The sequence below is a fragment of the Dama dama genome, chromosome 17 (genome assembly GCF_033118175.1).
Source record: "Dama dama isolate Ldn47 chromosome 17, ASM3311817v1, whole genome shotgun sequence".
Classification (NCBI taxonomy): domain Eukaryota; kingdom Metazoa; phylum Chordata; class Mammalia; order Artiodactyla; family Cervidae; genus Dama; species Dama dama.
The window spans coordinates 57,568,746-57,585,147 of record NC_083697.1 but is presented as its reverse complement, the minus strand read 5'-3'; positions in this window follow the sequence as shown (position 1 = coordinate 57,585,147).

Genomic DNA, 16,402 nt, shown 5'->3' with positions numbered 1-16,402 from the left:
ACTTCCCTGGCACATATAAAGCATATTTTAATATTAAAATTTTAATCTCATTGTTAAAATTCGATGCTACAAGTATATAAAGAATGTGGATTGCACATTAGTGCTTAATTTACATTAATAAACATTGTGAGCCTAAGCAAATGGAAAAATCAATAAATGTCAGTGACATACTATGCACTCTACAGTCAAGATTAGGCAATTTTATACCACACCAAAACCCTGTGGGGAGGAAATCTAAGCTAATATATGACTGAATGCTGAGTGAACATAAAATGGATTATAAAATTTTAAAGAAGGGTTTTGAATTATAAGAATATTCAGTAGAAAATCATGAGGCATGTGGCTAATAGTGAAAGGTAAATTCTTACATTAGAATTTTTAGGATCGGACTGCAGAGAGATAAGGACCACAGCAGAAGTGTAGGCCTCCAGCTTTCCCAAAGGTCTTAGGAAAATATTTTTACATTCTGTATTTCAGGAATCTCTTCTCAAAATAGTGTTTCTCCATCTGACCTCTGTCATTAATGCTTCACAGTGTTGAGTAAAGGAGCAGAATTCCATCATCATGAGTATGAGAAAATGCAGGGTTAGAACAGGGTTCCTGGAACTTAGCTCATCTGGATTAAACAAAGTTTCACTGTTTACAAACTGTGTGACTCTGGGCAATGTAACCGCGATCACCTGAGCCTCAGTTTTCCCAAGGGCTGAAAATGGCATGGTAAAAGTATGTGTCTCATAGTTATTACCTTATGAATGATGAATTAAAGGACCGGGAGAGAAAGTTAAATGACTTAAATTTTCACATTAGTGTGAATTAACTTTTCTGAGAGCAAGGTTTGCTCAGAGAAAATACGAAAGTCAGACATGAAAACGTTTGTTTTTGGAGTTAGGGGGTGATTAGAGAAACATCTATCATAGGATGGATCCTAAAGATGCTAAAAGGGAAATACACACATATGTATGTTGTTACTCACTTGTTGCCTAACAAGCAACCACAGGACAACAGTGGCACACAATAGTAAATACTAAATTCTCACATATTTGTATAGATTAGATAACCTTCGTTGGGTCTGGGTGGATTCTCCTGAGTTTAGAGGGACTCTATTGTGTGTCTACAAATAAGCTGAGGATTTAGTTCTAATCTGGATTTGATTGGGGTACCATATCTGGAGCATCATGTTTAACTCCTCTTATGACCTGGTGGATAGCGCAAGTATGTACTTTTCATGGAGATGACAGAAGCACAAGAGAGGAAGCCAGATCACACACGTGCTGTGTCATATCACATCTGCTAAGCATCTCACTGAATAAAGCAGATGCAGTAGTTTGAGAAGTGGTCCCTAAATGAATCATAAAATAATAAATACCTATTATATACTCAGATGCTGTGATACTTGATTCTGTTTTGATTCATTATTTGTTTGGTGAAAAACTCAAGGTTGGGGGGTGGCTATGATCCCTATGTGTTGGTGATCACATGCTTGTTTTTAATCTTCCTTCTTTGAATGTGGGTGGGATCTGTGACTTGTTTCTAAGCAATAGAAACAAGTGGTAAAGGTGAGGAGATGTTACTCCCAGGATTGTTACCTTATAAAAGACTTCATCTTGCCAGCAGACTTTTTCTGGAGATTTCTTCCTTGCTGGCTTTGAGGAAGTAAGCATCCTTGTTAGGAAGTTCACAGGCAAGTTGCTGAGGGTGGCCTTTGAGACCTGAGGGAAACTTTCAGCCGTCAGCTTGCAGAGGCCAGGGCAGTGCTATAGTCACATGGGAATAAATTATACCAACAATGAGTGAGCTTGGAAATGAACTTCTCCCTATTGAGCCTTCACATGAGAAAACATGTTGGGTGACTACTCATGGCAACCTGTGATATCCTAGCAGATTACCCAGCTAAGCTGAGCCCAGACTCCTGACTCACAGAAACTTTGAGATAATAAACATGTACTGTTTGTAGCAGCTAAGACTGTAATAATTTATTAAACATAAATAAACAAATATTATAACTTGAAAAAGGACATTTTCAAGCTTGCTAATCAAATATTATTCTCAATATTTAGGGACTAAATCCAATATAAGCCACAGTTCTAAGATCTTTTTATTTCTAAATCTGGCACAATAATTTAAATAAAAGGGACAGAGACAAACATTGTGGGTGCACAGGAAAGGATCACTATCAAATAATACTAGAAAACTGCATATAATGAAGCAGGGGGGTTGTTTAGACTAGTGAACAGAGGGGTTGGATGAAAAGATTAGCTGTCTTCAAAACCAGAGTTCTTTCAGATGGAAGGTGGTAGTAGATTCATTTCGCCCTGCTCTGGAGAGTAAAGTACTCTTACCTGGAAAATCCCATGGACGGAGGAGCCTGGTGGGCTGCAGTCCATGGGGTCTCTAGGAGTCAGACACAACTGAGCGACTTCACTTTCCCTTTTCACTTTCATGCATTGGAGAAGGAAATGGCAACCCACTCCAGTGTTCTTGCCTGGAGAATCCCAGGGACGGCGGAGCCTGGTGGGCTGCCGTCTATGGGGTCGCACAGAGTCGGACACGACTGAAGCGGCTTGGCAGCAGCAGGAGAGTAAAGTTAGGACTAAAAAATGGAGATTATAAAAGCGCAGTTAACTTTCTACGTTACCTGATGTGGATAATTAGAGAATTGGATGCCTGGTAAATATTAAACTTTGTGTTCCTGAAGAAATTTAAACAAAATTTGGGTGAAATTTTGTTCCACATTATGGAGAAGAAGGTGCTAGATAGATAGATATGCAATATTATGTAAAGTACTGTCCAAGCTTTTCTCTACCTTCTTCTTCTTTGAGTCCGAAAAAGAATTTCAAGTGTTTTTTCACACTAATATCTTCCCTTGCTGATGAAATTACTACAAATGGTGCAAACTGCTTTGCTATTAATAAAAACATCACAAGCATACTATGTGCCACAAGCAGGATAAAGTGATAGACCCTTTACCAATCAATCCTATTCCTCTGAATGGTTGATATATTTCTTTCTAGATTAATTTGTTTGTTGCGTGATGAGTGAATTACAAGCAGCACACGTTGGAATGCTTACTCTATCAAAACAGAAGTCAGCTGCTTTCCACAGCGATGTCTCCTGCCAGCTGGCTGAAGAATGGCATTTGGCTCCAGCTGTGTTTTGATGCTACACATTTCATGCTTTACAGTCCAATCAGATGCGCTGGCACTGAATGAAATGGGTTGGGAAAATACAAGAGAGGGTGAAATAAATAGAAAAGGATGATAACGCCATGTAGTGAAATAATTCTCATCAGAATTTGAGTAATCGATCATGTTACATGCAGATATTCACAGTTAATTTTGTGAAAGCAAATCTTTCATGTGTATATTTCAGTTATGTATATATGTGTAGTGTATATATATATATATACACACATTATATATGTATGTGTATATAATGTATATGTATATATGTGTATGTAATGCATATGTGTATATAATGCATATATATATATATTAAACTGAAATACACACACACATTTCCAATGAACAAATCGTACCAGTTAAGAGAACAATGAAAGTGGAGAAGGAAATGGCACCCCACTCCAGTACTCTTGCCTGGAAAATCCCATGGATGGAGGAGCCTGGTAGGCTACAGTCCACGGGGTTGCGAAGAGTCCAATATGACTGAACAACTTCACTTTCACTTTTCCCTTTCATCCACTGGAGAAGGAAATGGCAACCCACTCCAGTGTTCTTGCCTGGAGAATCCCAGGGACGGGGGAGCCTGGTGGGCTGCCGTCTATGGGGTCGCACAGAGTCGGACACGACTGAAGTGACTTAGCAGCAGCAGCAGAGGACAATGAAAGATAAAGAGATGTCATCTTTGGATTTAAATTTCATTTTGTCTCATTTGAATTTTGCAAATAATTTTTTAAGATTTAAACAATGCATTCAAATTTTAATGTGTTTAATGTTATAAAAGAGTGACTCTTTTAGACATTTTTAGTAAGTAAATATTAATAGAAAACATTTATGTTCACCAAAGCTCAACTCTCAGTTCACTAATGTTTCATTTATTTATCCAAATACTGAATGCCTACTATGTGTCCAGATCTGTGTATATAAGGTGAATATGTTATAACCATTACTCTTAGGAAGTTACAAGCTGAGAAGAGGCAAAGGAATAAATATTAATGATATGAGATAGGTGCTAGTATAGAGATTTTTACTGCATGGCAAAGGCTCAAAGAAGGGAATTACTGCCTCTCTCTAATGGGACTGGAGAAGGAAATGGCAACCCACTCCAGTATTCTTGCCTAGAGAATTCTGTGGACAGAGGAGCCTGGTGGGCTGTTGTCCATGGGGTGGCACAGAGTCAGACACGACTGAAGAGACTTAGCATCCATGCATGTATTGGAGAAGGAAATGGCAACCCACTCCAGTGTTCTTGCCTGGAGAATCCCAGGGACAGAGGAGCCTGGTGGGCTGCCGTCCGTGGGGTCGCACAGAGTCGGACACGACTGAAGCGACTTGGCAGCAGCGGCAGCAAATGGGACTGGTGAACACTGTTTAGAAAAAATAAAGTTTTTTCATGCCCTTCAACATGAATAAATGACCGAGGAGAGAAAAGAATTATAGCAGGAAGACATGGGAGGCCAAGGTTGAAGCAGAACAGATGTTTAGAGGTCATAGTTACGTAGAGGCAGGTAAAGTGAGTGAAAGGCTTCCCTGGTGGCTCAGTGGTAAAGACCCTGCCTGCCAATGCAGGAGACATGGTTTTCCCTGGGTTGGGAAGATCCCCTGGAGAAGGCAATGGCAACCCACTCCAGTATTCTTGCCTGAGGAATCCCATGGACAGAAGAACCTAATGGGCTACAGAGCATGGGATCCCAAAAGAGTTAGACCTGATTTGGTGACCAAGCAACAAGAACAACTAAGACTGAGTTAGTGTGTCCACTTGACCAGGGAGAAATTTTGTTGTAATTCTGAATAAAGGGGAGAAAGATGGAATATGAATGGGAAGGAGGGAGAGAATAGGAAAAAAAAAAAAAGATGAGATGAAAGAAAGAGGAAAATTAAATAGACTAAACTAGAATGGAGGCAAGTGGAAATGAAGAAAAATAGTAATGAGGAGAAAAATCAGGTGTGCAGAGGTTAAAAAATATTTATCACTTTCATGAGGCATTTGGTTCAATCATGATAAAAGAGCTATGTTTACATGTTTTGTGTTGTTATGATATTTTAATGTGGTCATTTTGTATTAAAAGTGAATCATTAGAAAAACACACCTAGTAATTTCTAGACTTAACTTGATAGTATCCACCTGCTTACCTTCTAGGATTTTCAAGGGAACTGTTAACAGCTCTATTATTTATTGTTGATATTTATCCACCCATTCATTAAGTAGTAGTTTAGTCACTAAGTCGTGTCCAACTCTTGCGACCCCATGGACTGTAGCCTGCCCGGCTCCTCTGACCATGGGATTCTCCAGACAAGAACACTGGAGTGGGTTGCCATTTCCTTCTTGTTATCCATTCATTTACAATTACTTTAGGAGCTCCTTTGAATCAAGGAGTAATACCAAATGCTAGCAACATGTCAGTGAACAAAATGGCCCAAATCTTTGCCTTCTAACTAAATTGCCGGTTCTACCTAAGTCTGATAGCAGACTTATTAAGAAGATGCACATTAAGAACAGAAAATTTCAGATCTTTTTTGCTTGCCATTCAGCACTGTCATCACCTTTTGTTCTATTAATTTTTATGGACACTGACTCTTACTTTACTTCTGAAGAGTTTTTGTGAATGTAAATTTTAGACATTTGTATAAAATGGCTTCGTGTGTTGATTTCCTTTGTGATTTGTTTTGGGCCACTTTGCCAAGGCCTTTAATTGAGCAAAATTGTTATCCCTTTATTTATCTAGCTATAATAATCAGTACCCTTCATTTTTATGCCAACTTTTCTTCCTAAGCTGCTACAGAAGGGTAATGGAAACTGAAAAGCTTCAGAGAGGTGGGAGTAATTATTGTGACCTTCTTGTCATCAGAACAAATTCTATTAATCCTCAGAGAAAGTCCTGCCAATCCAGTAACATCTCTTTCCTGCTGGGAGGGTAAAGCTCTTCATCCTTTTTTCCCTGCCTCTTCTAAATTGCTGTCCCATATTTACTCTTGCAACTGCATTATTGGCCAGTGACCTGATGTTTTTCTCCTGCCTGCCAAATGGTTAGGAAACCACAAGCAGGCTGCTTCCTTTTCTGGAGGCAAAATTACCATACACAAACATCCGACTCAGGATAAGTAAATTATCTTGGTCAATCGATTTACAATTTATCTGGGGCAAGGGTTTTGACAGAGATATTAAAAGGGAAGTAAAATTTATAACACTGACATAAAGCCTAAAATTCACTGTTTCTGCCAAGAGCAGCTACGTTCTACACTCCACCAGGCTGGTTAATTCAGTCTTTTGGCTTACTGGGCTTTTTCTTTTCCAACAGTTTCATTTCTGCTTTGGGGTTTAAGTAACCTTCTGCTTCAGGCCCCACGTTTCCACTAGAGTGGAGCCCTGTGTGTGTGACAGCAACAGGACCCTCGTCTCCTGAGTGAACTTTGGAGTCATATTATCTCTTTGATTCCTCCTGTTCTCCAGTAGGTGGTAGACAAGCAGTACTGTGACTACTTATTTAAGCTGCCAGAAAATGTGGGAATAGGAACCAGGGCATGTTTTTCCCCAGGCAAGAAATACATCAGGATACATTAGGCTGTTGCTGCATTCTTCCTAACTCTTGTTCTGGCCATCAAATTGCCTTTTAAAAGTAATATATCAAGTCACAATTCTGTAAAACATTACAAAGGCTGGTTCAGTAACATTTTTTTTAATGTGTTGCAATAATAAAAGTAGAAAATAAGTAGTTTCTTGCAGATTTTTTTTTTTTTTTTTTTATGGTTCTGGGAAAGGTAGCCACTTTGAGAAAATCAAGCAAAAGAAACACAAAGCTACATAATGAACTGAAAACTACAGGAGACCTGGTATTTTCCTAGGATCTCCTCTGTATTCAGCCTAAGTTAACAACGCATGAGAAAAAGAAGATACTTAGTAAATTTATTTTAAGTTTATCGCCTACATTTTCTTGCTAGGAATTAAGAGAGAGAGGGAAAAAAGTGGTTAAGAAAAAGAAAGAAAGAGATTGAGGGGAGAGAGGGACAGAAAGAGAGTGGGGGGTGGAGTAGACATGGCATTTTGGGAATGTGATCATGAACTGTTTTGAGACTAAACTTTACAGTATTACCATGGAGCGTGGAGCTTTCAAATCTTAGAAACTGGTGATAGGTCTTTTTCTCAAAGGGAAAAAATAGAGTCAGTCATATTCTTCTTATTGAGAAGAGTAAAACAAATCAAGTTATTATTTTTTGGTTAATACATTACATTGAAAGAATATTTACTTGATATTGTATATTAAAACATCATTTAACTTTCAAATACTTGAAAATATAAGGAATAAGTATTGGAACAAATTTTTAATTAAATGCTTAAATAATATGCAAAAATGAAGCTTGTTAATTCAAAATATTCCCCTATATTGTGCTATCTTTTTCTGTAAGCAAGGTTAACTAAAAAGTCTTGCTTCCTCTGGAAAGAAATATAATTATTATTAGAACTCAGAAACAAAATTAGCAATAGGTTTGGCCATGGTCATTCTTTGACTGCCTGAGCAGAGGGGTCCCCTCTGTTCCAAACCTTCAACCTCTACTCATGGTCTCAGTTGCTTCCGTTTCTTTGTATCCAAATTTAACCTTACTCACATGTTTGCTTACATCTTTAATCCTTAACTCTACATATGGTTCCATCCCCCAGTTTAAACATCTATATTTTATTTTTGGCCTTATATAATCTGAGAATTTTCTTGCTAAATATTATACTCTTAATAATGTTCTGTTACATTAAATTGCATTGATCTTATTTCTGTTTATGCTTTCTTACAAAATTAGACCTGAATCCATCTTACCCTCTCATCTTACCTTTTCTTATGATTGTTCACTGATATTCTAGAATGTGACCTGACTTTGTCCTCAGGACTTGTGGTACCTCCATAGCAAATTTAAATGATCCATCCATTTGTTTGAGCTCTCTGTTATATAATCACACTGTTTATTACATCTCTAAGATATGCCATACCAATTTTCCCCAATGCCTTTAAGTCTGTGATCCATATAGCATAAGTCAGGATATACAAATAAGAAAATGATTTTGTTTGAAACTTAACTTTGGCAAATCATATTGGAGACAGTAAGATTTAAAGACAGGGAGTTTCCTTAAGATACTTAAATAAGTTACTAAGTTTTCCTTAGTAAAACAGGGCATTCATTAATAACCTAGTATCAATTTTATACTTCTTCTTGTTCAAATGAACATTTAAGTTTCCCCCTTGATAGAGGAAGGAAAGTGACACTTATGGCTTAAGAGCTATGGCATCTGTAGTGACAGAACTGATGATGACTATGTCAAAATTTACTGAGGCTTGTAATCCTAGAAAACACAAAGATTAATGAAACTCTGTAACATTTTCCTGTCCCTAGCCATGGCTTGCTATATAGAAGTATTCTTCTCCATATGACTTAGATAACATTAACAAATGTCTCGTTTGCTTACCTATAAAAAGACCAGACACAGATCTGTATTTCCCATTCATTGCCTTATAAATGAACGGTGAACTGCTTTGGTTCCAAAAATTAGTCAGAACTAAATACTTGTCAACTGAAGTTTGGTTAAGGTTCTCTACTATGCTCCATTCCCTGAACCACTCTGAGCCTGACGTACACCAATCCTTCCATAATGGACCCTCTTGAGAATAGACTGCCTTTCAATGAAAAACATTCAGTCATGCCATCCTTCCTCACACCACACTCACATAAAGCTTTGTAGTCTTTAACACTCTTCTTTGTAAAAACAAAAGCCCCTTTCTATCTTATCTTTGCAAAGCTGGCAGATCCCTTGGTTAGAACATTCTCTCTAATTGCAGTAAACGCTCCCCTCCTATTGCAAGAGTATGCTTCCCCTGTTTTGGAAGAAGCTTTCCCACTAAAGTCTCTCCTTATTTAGGTCTGGAGTTTGTCCCTTATTTGACAGTTTCTGGTGCTTGGATTGAGATTGGACCTCACTATGGGCTCCCCCCATGTCCTTACAAGTTATGGGATTTTGTTGGTCCCTTAACTCCTCTGTTGCTAGCTGATTCTCAGATCCTTCATTGAGTTCAATCCTCAAACCAGGGTTCCAGACATATTGTCTACTGCAGCATGGTAAAGAGTTATTTAAATTTTCCCAGGCAAAGAGATTGCTTTTTCCCTTCTCTGAATTCTCTTCTGAATTTCCTATGTTCCCCACACCTGGGGACTGTGCAGGGCATTTCCTCCTTTCCTTTGATGCCAGAGATCCTCTAAGGGGTTCCCTTGGCTCTCTGTCCCAGGGATTGTATGAGGAAATTAATCAAGTAGAATTATCCCCCATATTCTTTAAAGATTTTTTAAAAAAATTCTCTCTTCAATAACTATGTAAATCCCATGGGTGACTCTATTTGGTACCTTCCCTCTTTTTCCACTGACTTTATGCTTTGCTATTATAGCACTTATTCCATCTAGTATCACACAGTAACTATAAACTTTTCCAAAGACAATTCAGAACCATAGTATCCTAGGGGAACTTGGGATGTCCCCAGACTGGCTCATTTAATCTTCACCTTTCTCATCATCCCTCCTTCCTTCCTGCCTCTCTTTTATCTTCATCTTTCCTCCAACTCCCTTGAATCTTCTTATCTGACCCTTCAGCCTTCTCTACCCCTTCAGCCTACTCCACCCTTGCAAGATCTTTTCTTCCCATTCCAGCCTCTCAATTCCCTAATGTCATTTAAGTCCTCTTCTCCTCAACAATTAGAGACTGAGAAAACGGGTTTGAAACAAGATAGAATTTTACCTACTCAGGTGGGCTTTGGAGACCCCCAGATGGCCTCTTGGTTTCTCCTCAATACTTTGCCTATATTCTCTATAAGAGAATCATTGTGGCAAATAAATTCTCAAAGTTTTTTCTCAGAAATTACTGGTCAGGAGCAGGTAAAATCAACTTGTGTCATCTTCTAGTAAAACATTCCTCGTAAAAATGTAAAAGTGAGTAAAGAATTATTAACCTCTTCCATACAAACTAGTCAACTTAGTATTTTTTTGTTTATAAATAAACATAACTAAGGTTTTTAAATTTAAACTATAAGCTCTCTATTTTTGTCTGTCTGTCTGTATATAGGTACATGTAGTATTTTCTTAACTCTGGATGGTATTACCAAATACCAAATTCCAAGACCAAATATCATACAACCCCCTTCAATGAGTTCTATTAAATACCACTCATATAAACATAAAATTCCCAGAAAGCAATGAAATTTAACTTACCCTGAAAATTTTTATTCTAACAGTAATTAAGTTGTGGAGAAGTTTAGCTTCCAGATAGTTTTCAAGATTTGTCCGTAATTTAAAATCTTAGACTTACGCTAAATTACACAGTATATAAGGATACTGTGTATACTTATACACAGTACATAGGATATGTTTTTATTAAATAAAAAAGTATTTTTTCTAAAGTAAATTAACTATTTATTCCAGAATGAGAAAGAGGCAAGCATAGAAAAATACCCTGAAAGAATATGGGAAAATTGTGGGGAGTGTACAAAAACAGACTTTCATTTATTACAGTAAAAGCTAACTAAGATTTCATGGTCAAGTGGGCCTTAGGAAGCATCAATACAAACAAAGCTAGTGGAGGTGATAGAATTCCAGCTGAGCTATTTAAAATCCTAAAAGATAATGCTGTGAAAGTGCTGCACTCAATATGCCAGCAAATTTGGAAAACTCGGCAGTAGCCACAGGACTGGAAAAGGTCAGTTTTCATTCCAGTTCCAAAGAAAGGCACTGCCAAAGAAAGTTCAAACTATTGCACAATTGCACTCATCTCACATCCTAACAAAATAATGCTCAAATTCTCCAAGGTGGGCTTCAATAGCTTGTGAACCAAGAATTTTCACATGTTCAAGCTGGATTTAGAAAAGGCAGAGGAATGAGAAATCAAATGGCCAACATATGTTGAATCATAGAAAAAGCAAGAGAATTCCAGAGAAACATCTACTTCTGCTTCATTGACTAGCTAAAGCCTTTGATTGTGTGAAACACAACAAATTACGCAAAATTCTTAAAGACATGCAAATAACAGACCACCTTACCTGCCTCCTGAGAAATCTGTACACAGGTAAAGAAACAACAGTTAGAGCCAGGCATGGAACAATGGACTGGTTACAAACCGGGAAAGGAGTATGTCAAGGCTGTATTTTGTTACCCTGTTCATGCGAAATGCTAGACTGGAGGAAGCACAAGCTGGACTCAACATTGTGGGGAGAAGTATCAATAACCTCAGATATGCAGATGACACCACCCTTATGGCAGAAAGTGAAGAAGAACTAAAGAGCCTCTTCACAAAAGTGAAAGAGGAGAGTGTTAAAGGTGACTTAAAACTCAACATTCAAAAAATGAAGATCATGGCATCTGGTCCCATCACTTCATAGCAAATAGATGGGAAAATAATGGAAAAAGTGACAGACTTCACTTTCTTGGACTCCAAAATCACTGTAGATGCTGACTGCAGCCATGAAATTAAAAGACACTTTGCCCTTGGAAGAAAAGCTATGATCAACCTAGACAGTATATTAAAAAACAGAGACATTACTTTGCCAATAAAAGCCGTCATCCTGACATAAGTGACAAGAACCTGGATCAGAGTGTTAGAAATGGAAATGGAGTATCTTATTCATCTCTGCATCCTTCATATTACTTAGCAGAGTGACTGACCATCTTGTAGGCACTCATCAAATTCTTGTTAATACATAAGGAATTCAAGTCAAGTAATATTATATCCATGTCATCAACATCTTATAACATTTTAGCATTTTATTGCAATTTATAAATAAACTATATTGTTGAATTATTTTTTTTTTAAAAAGTCCATTTAGTCAAAGCTATGGTTTTTCCAGTAGTCATGTATGGATGTGAGAGTTGGGCTATAAAGAAAGCTGAGTGCTGAATAACTGATGCTTTTGAACTCTGGTGTTGGAGAAGACTCTTGAGAGTTCCTTTGACAGCAAGAAGATCCAACCAGTGTATCCTAAAGGTAATCAGTCCTGAATATTCATTGGAAGGACAGATGCTGAAGCTGAATCTCCAATACTTTGCCCACTTGATGTGAAGAACTGACTCCAGAAAAGACCCAACTGCTGGGAAAGATTGAAGGTGGGAGGAGTAGGGGACAACCAAGGATGAGATGGTTGGATGCCATCACTGACTTGATGGACGTGGGTTTGAGCAAACTTCAGGAGATAGTGAAGAACAGGGAAGCCTGGTGTGCGGCAGTCCATGGAGTCACAAAGAGTCAGACAAGGCTGAGCAACTGAACTGAACTGAAGATTTCATTGGGTTAATCCCAATATTTTAAAGTGATAGTAAGTATGAAATATTATACTCATGAAAAAAATGATTTTTTGTTTTTGTTAAAATGTCAACATTTTCTTAGATTACTACTAGTGTCTTCTTAATAAATTTGTAAAAAGATTTTCTTTACCTTCTGAGTTGTCTGCCTAGAAGGCAAAGAGTCTATGTCTCTCAAAATAGTTTCCAGGGTTTTATGTAGACTTTATTATGCCCTTTATTATTTAGAGGAACAGTCTGTACACTTTTAAAAAGAAGTTGCTTTTTTTTTTTCTTTTTTGCATTTACCTCTATTTACTTTTATATGTTACCTCTTTATTTACTTTTAAAGACTTTTATTATTACTTCTACAATCTAATTTAACAACTTTTGTCACTTTTCACTCCCAAATCAAATCTTAAATGATATTTTTTTCACACCTACTACTGTCTTTGAGGTTTCCCCAACCCCTGGAAATTCACAGAGGATCTGCTATTCCACTTTGTAAAGAGAGAGGTGCTAAAAATAATTATGTTCATTTGATATTTAATGAGATGTATGGGAAGTATTGTCATATCAGAAGAGATGCTTAACCTTCCTTAGGATAAATTTCTATGGGCAAAATATTGCTAAATATAAATATTTAAGAAATTGTACAAAGTTGCCAGAGACCCAGCATTGTCCTTACTGTTCATGATATTTTTATGTATTAGAATCTGATGCCACTTTGCCTGATTTAGGCAATGGTATGGTATTATCAGAGACAATTTCAGTTTTTTTAAATGTTGCACAGCATAGAAACAATCAAATTTTCTTGTTAGTTGCCTAACTTTTTGTGATAAACTTCCATTAGTCATTTTCAAATTCAATAATCTGTAAAGTTTAGTGAAACTTTAGTACTAAGGTGTAGTAAAGTTTAATAAACTTCAGTTCCGTCACTCAGTGGTATCCGACTCTCTGTGACCCCGTGGGCTGCAGCACAGCACGCCTGACGCTTCCCTGTTCATCACCAACTCCTGGAGCTTACTCACTCATGCCCCTCGAGTCAGTGATGGCATCCAAACATCGTATCCTTCGTCGTCCCCTTCTCCTCCCGCCTTCAATCTTTCCCAGCATCAGGGTCTTTTCTAGTGAGTCAGCTCTTCACATCAGGAGGCCAAAGTATTGGAGTTTCAGCTTCAGCATCAGTTTTTGCAGTGAATATTCAGGAGTGACTACCTTTAGGATACACTGATTGAATCTCCTTGCAGACCAAGGGACTCCCAAGAGTCTTCTCCAACACCACAGTTCAAAAGCATCAATTCTTCAGCACTCAGCTTTCTTTATAGTCCAACTCTCACACCATACATGACTAGTGGAAAAACCATCGCTTTGACTAGATGGGAATTTGTTGGCAAAGTAATGTCTCTCCTTTTTAATATGCTGTCTAGGCAGATCATAGCTTTTCTTCCAAGAAGCAAGTGTCTTTTAATTTCATGGCTGCAGTCAGCATCTGTAGTGATTTCGAATCTCCAAAAGACAAAGACTGTCACTGTTTCCATTGTTTCCCCATCTATTTGCCATGAAGTGATGGGACTGGATGCCAAACTCTTAGTTTCTGAATGTTGAGTTTTAAGCCAACTTTTTCACTCTGCTCTTTCACTTTCATCAAGAGGCTCTTTAGTTCCTCTTTGCTTTCTGTCAAAAAAAGAGTCACATATCTGCACCTGCATATCTGAGGTTATTGATATTTCTCCTGGCAATCTTGGTTCCAGTTTGTGCTTCATCCAGTGAGGCATTTTGCATGATGTACTCTGCATATAAGTTAAATAAGCAGGGTGACAATTTGCAGCCTTAATGTACTCTTTCCCTATTTGGAACCAGTCTGTTGTTCCATGTCCAGTTCTAACTGTTGCTTCTTGACCTGCATCCAGATTTCTCAAGAGGCAGGTCAAGCGGTCTGGTGTTCCCATCTCTAAGAATTTTCCACAGTTTGTTGTGGTTCACACAGTCAAAGCCTTTGACATAGTAAATAAAACAGAAGTAGATGTTTTCTGGAACTCTTGTTTTTTTGATAATCCAACAGATGTTGGCAACTTGATCTCTGGTTCCTCTGCCTTTTCTAAATCCATCTTGAATAACTGCCTTTTCAGGATTCATGTACTGTTGAAGCCTGGCTTGGAGAATGTTGAGCATTACTTTCCTAGCATGTGAGATAAGTGCAATTTTGCAGTAGTTGGAACATTCTTTGGCATTGTCTTTCTTTGCAATTGGAATGAAAACTGACCTTTTCCAGTTCTGTGGCTACTGCTGAGTTCTCTAAATTTGCTGGCATATTGGATGCAGCACTTTCACAGCATCAACTTTAGGATTTCAAATAGCTTAGCTGGAATTCCATCACCTCCACCAGCTTTGTTCATACTGATGTTTCCTAAGGCCCACTTGATTTCACATTCCAGCATGTCTGGCTCTAGGTGAGTGATCATGCCACAGTGGTTATCTGGGTCATGATGATCTTTTTTGTATAGTTCTGAGTATTCTTGCTACCTCTTCTTAATATCTTCTGCTTCTGTTAGGTCCATATCATTTCTGTCCTTTATTGTGCCCATGTTTGCATGAAAAGTTCCCTTGGTATCTCTAATTTTCTTGAAGCGATCTCTAGTCTTTCCCATTCTATGGTTTTCCTCTATTTCTTTGCACTAATCTCTGAGGAAGGCTTTCTAATCTCTTCTTGCTATTCTTTGGAACTCTGCATTCAAATTGGTATATCTTTCTTTTTTTTTTTCCTTTGTCTTTCACTTCTCTCCCTTTCTCAGCTATTTGTAAGGCCTCCTCACACAGTCATTTTGTCTTTTTGCATTTCTTTTTCTTGGGGATGGTCTTCATCAATGGCTCCTGTACAATGTCATGAACCTCCATCGAAAGATCTTCAAGCACACTGATACCTTGAATCTACTTGTCACATCCACTGTTTAATCATAAGGGATTTGATTTAGGTCATACCTGAGTCGTTTAGTGGTTTTCCCCACTTTCTTCTATTTAAATCTGAATTTTTCAATGAGGAGTTCATGATCTGAGCCACAGTCAGCTCCCAGTCTTGTTTTTTTTTTCTGACTGTATAGAGCTTCTCCATCTTGGCTGCAAAAAATATAATCAGTCTGATTTTGGTATTGACAATCCGGTGATATCCATGTGTAGAGTCTTCTCTTGTGTTGTTGGAAGAGGGTGTTTGCTATGACCAGTGTGCTCCCTTGGCAAAACTCTATTAGCCTTTGCCCTGCTTCATTTTGTACTCCAAGGCCAAATTTGACTGTTACTCCAGGTATCTGTTGACTTCCTACTTTCCATTCTGGCCCCCTATAATGAAAAACACATCTTTTTGGGGTGTTAATTCTAGAAGATCTTGTAGGTCTTCCTAGAACCATTCAACTTCAACTTCTTCAGCATTACTGGTCAGGGCATAGACTTGGATTACTGTGATTTCGAATGGTTTGCCTTGGGAACAAACAGAGATCATTCTGTCAGTTTTGAGATTGTATCCAGGTACTGCATTTCAGACTCTTTTGTTTACCATGAGAGCTACTCCATTTCTTCCAAGGGATTCTTGCACACAGTAGTAGATATAATGGTCATCTGAGTTAAATTCACCCATTCCAGTCCATTTTAGTTTGCTGATTCCTAAAATGTATATCTTCACTCTTGCCATCTCCAGTTTGACCACTTCCAATTTACCTTGATTCATCTATCTAACATTCCATGTTCTTGTGTGATATTGCTCTTTACTGCATCAGACTTTACTTCCATCACCAGTCACATCCACAACAGGTTGTTGTTTTTGCTTTGACTCCATCTCTTCATTCTTCCTGGAGTTATTTCTCCACTGATCTCCAATAGCATATTGGGCACCTGAGGAGTTCATTTTTCAGTGTCCTATCTTTTTTCCTTTTCAT